The sequence below is a fragment of the Pseudophryne corroboree genome (assembly GCF_028390025.1).
Source record: "Pseudophryne corroboree isolate aPseCor3 chromosome 7 unlocalized genomic scaffold, aPseCor3.hap2 SUPER_7_unloc_3, whole genome shotgun sequence".
NCBI classification, from domain to species: Eukaryota; Metazoa; Chordata; class Amphibia; order Anura; family Myobatrachidae; genus Pseudophryne; species Pseudophryne corroboree.
In genome coordinates, this window is record NW_026967612.1 from 450,897 (window position 1) to 454,498 (window position 3,602).

Sequence of the window (3,602 nt, forward strand, 5' to 3'; positions counted from 1 at the left end):
CACAAAAGATTAGACAAGGCAGAAGCTTTGGGACAGTCAGGGTCTCAACCCATGCCTGATCCTATGTTGCAGGGACTGTCAGGGTCTCATAAGCGCCCACTATCCCAGTTTGTTGACACAGATACCGACACGGATTCTGACTCCAGTGTCGATTACGATGATGCAAAGTTACAGCCAAAATTGGCAAAATCCATTCGATTTATGATTATGGCAATAAAAGATGTTTTGCACATCACAGAGTAACCCCCTGTCGCTGACAAGAGGGTACATATGTACAAGGGAAAGAAGCCTGAGGTAACCTTTCCCCCCTCACGCGAGCTGAACGAGTTATGTGAAAAAGCTTGGAAATCTCCAGATAAAAGACTGCAGATTTCCAAAAGGATTCTTATGGCGTATCCTTTCCCATCAACGGATAGGTTACGATGGGAATCCTCCCCTAGGGTGGACAAAGCATTAACACGCTTATCCAAGAAGGTAGCCCTCCCGTCCCAGGATACGGCTACCCTCAAAGCAAACAGGAGATTACCCTGAAGTCCATTTATACACATTCAGGTACCTTACTCAGACCGGCAATTGCGTCGACCTGGGTGTGTAGTGCTGTAGCGGCATGGACAAATGCCTTATCTGAGGGGATGGATAGCCTAGACAAGGATACTATTTTATTGACCCTGGGGCATATAAGAGATGCTGTCCTATATATGTGTGTATGCAAACTACCGGTGGTGCTGCAGGGCCCACACCCTTTTACTTGTCTTGTAGAGCAGCTCTGAAGCTGTTACAGTGCCCAGCTGCTGCAAGAAATCAGCTTGAATGCTTCAGGGGCTTGGGCATGGCCAACATGAGCCCCACACCGAAGGAGGGTGGGGGTGTTTAATGCAAACTTGGGGTTATCCAAGCGCCGCAAAAGACCGCCATGCCCCGCATGCCACTTTTCTCTTTTCATATACAGATGAGGGTTCCAGCCAACTTTGGCCCACTGCTTGGATGACATCACCGAATGCAAATCCGTCTGCTGCAGACCTTCCCCCAGGAATGCTTGCAATAGTTGTTGCATATGGTTTAATGTCTGAGGGTGCTTCAGTATTAGGCAGCCTTCCGCCCTCCCATGTTCATCTGAAAAGATGTGGTCTCCCAGCAGTTGTTGTCCCCAGACGAGAGTTCCCTTGTGCTTCCTCAGTTAAATCTCCTTAACTTGACGAGGGTGTGCCCGAGCAGCCGCCCTCCCCAGCCCTTTCCCAACACATACTTATCTTGCATATGAGATCTCTTGATCATGAAGATAGTTCTCACAGGTTGAGGTTCATCCTGGCCCCGCTCCCCGCTGGAGAGCGCTGATGAGGACAGCAGCGGGGCTTCAGCAGCAGGGTGAGTATGTGTGGCCAGAGACCTCCCTTCCCATGTGCAGGCCTGCAGAGTGTGCCGCGCAGGATGGGGCATGTGACACTCTCCCTCCCTGGGGCTCTTCCAGATGTAGCTCCTCAGCAGTATTTTTCCCGGGCTGCGCGGCACTCTCCCTGACTGGCATCCGCCCTGGAACACTGCCTTCCTCAACGCAACATCAGCAGGGGGCCCGGGCCTCATCACCATCCCAGGTCTTTCTCATGTATGTATCATGTATGTGTGTGTGATATATGTATGAATCATATATGTTTGTGATATATTATAAGGGCACGGTCGTGCCCTTATATTAAGGCTGAATCGAACAAACGGAATTCTCCCATAGGGAACTTCTGAGATGGGGGCATGGTGTTTGAGGGGCTACACCTCAAAACTGATTGGACGTACTGAGCTGAAATTTGGCATGGGCGTGTAGAATCGTCACCCGGTGCTGCATGCCAAATTTCAGGGCAAAATAATAAAAAATGAGGAATTGGGAGTAACCTAAATTCCAACTGTCAGTTTTTTTCTGTGACTTCCTTTGTGGCTTTTTGACACCGTTTTCCTATAGAGTGAATTAGATATTTTTTGGGAAGGCATAACTCCGGATAGAGGACGAATTAAGACTTGGGGTTTGTTTTACTAGATAGAGTATGCCCCAGTGTAGTGCCTTTTGGGGTTGTGGTTTTTCAGAAAGTTATAGGGTTTTTTTAATTAAGAGAAATATGCCCCATTATAGAGATAGGGCTTTTCAATTTGTTGCGGCTGCGCAGTGGCCGCCAGGAGAGCGAGAGTGAGTGAGGGAAGGGGTCTCGTGCAGGCTGAGGTTATAAAAGTAGCTGCTGGCGGCGGGAAGAGAGCCAGCGGTTCCTGGGTGTGTGCACCTGCGGTCCCTTACAGACTGCAGCGACCCATTAGGACTGTGGAGGAGAGGGGTAGCGGCATAGCAGCCGCAGGCTTACCGAAAGTGCTCACTACTGAGCAATATGGTCCCCTTACCCGAAGTGGGAGCCGCAGCGGGAGGAATAGCTGGAGCTGCGCCGCAGGAGAAAGTCAGAGGACATCCAGAAGAGACATCCGGTGCAGCGCTGACTCCTGACTGACAGCGCTTGCCTACTGAGCGGTGTGGTACCCCCACACCTGAAGCGAGTGCGGGAGCGGCAGCCGGAGAAGACAGCTGTGCTGCACGGAAGAAGTCAGGCAGCAGCGGCAGCACCAGCGGGCTGAGGTGGGGAGGATCAGTATGGTCCCTTACGTGCGGCTCACATTCAGATCCATCCGGCTCCCTTCCCCTCCTCCCCTGCACCCTTAGCAGCCTGCCCCCACCATGTATTCCATCCTGGGGAGGGGGGGGAGACTGGCAACAGTAGCAGTGGCATCGGAGCATAGATACATACTCTGCGGTAGTTACCGGCAGCGGGACGTGCGGCTCATGTTCAGATCCCTCCGGCTCCCTCCCCCCCTGCAACTTTAGCAGCCTGCCCCCACATCTCATTCACCCACCGCCGCAGACTCCTCCCCCACACGGTTATTATAATAAGGCCACCCCCCTACGCCCTTCCCTCCCTGCTGTGTGTCCAGCCACCCCCCCCCCCCTCACCTGCTGTGTGTCCGGCCTACCCCCCCCCCCCTCACCTGCTGGGTGTCCGGCCTACCCCCCCCCCCTCACCTGCTGTGTGTCCAGCCACCCCCCCTCACCTGCTGTGTGTCCGGCCTACCCCCCCTCCCTGCTGTGTGTCCGTCCACCCCCCCCCTCACCTGCTGTGTGTCCGGCCAACCCCCCCCCCTCACCTGCTGTGTGTCCGGCCTACCCCCCCCTCACCTGCTGTGTGTCCGGCCTACCCCCCCCCCCCTCACCTGCTGTGTGTCCGGCCTACCCCCCCCCCCCTCACCTGCTGTGTGTCCAGCCCCCCCCCCTCACCTGCTGTGTGTCCAGCCCCCCCCTCCTCCTCTGCTGTGTGTCCGGCCTACCCCCACCCCCCTCCCTGCTGTTTGTCTGGCCACCCTCCCCTCCCCTGCTGTGTGTCCGGCCACCCTCCCCTCCCCTGCTGTGTGTCCGGCCACCCTCCCCTCCCCTGCTGTGTGTCCGGCCACCCTCCCCTCCCCTGCTGTGTGTCCGGCCTACCCCCTCCCCTGCTGCGTGTCCAGCCTACCCCCTCCCCTGCTGCGTGTTTAGCCTACCCCCCCCCTCCCCTGCTGCGTGTCCAGCCTACCCCCCCCCTCCC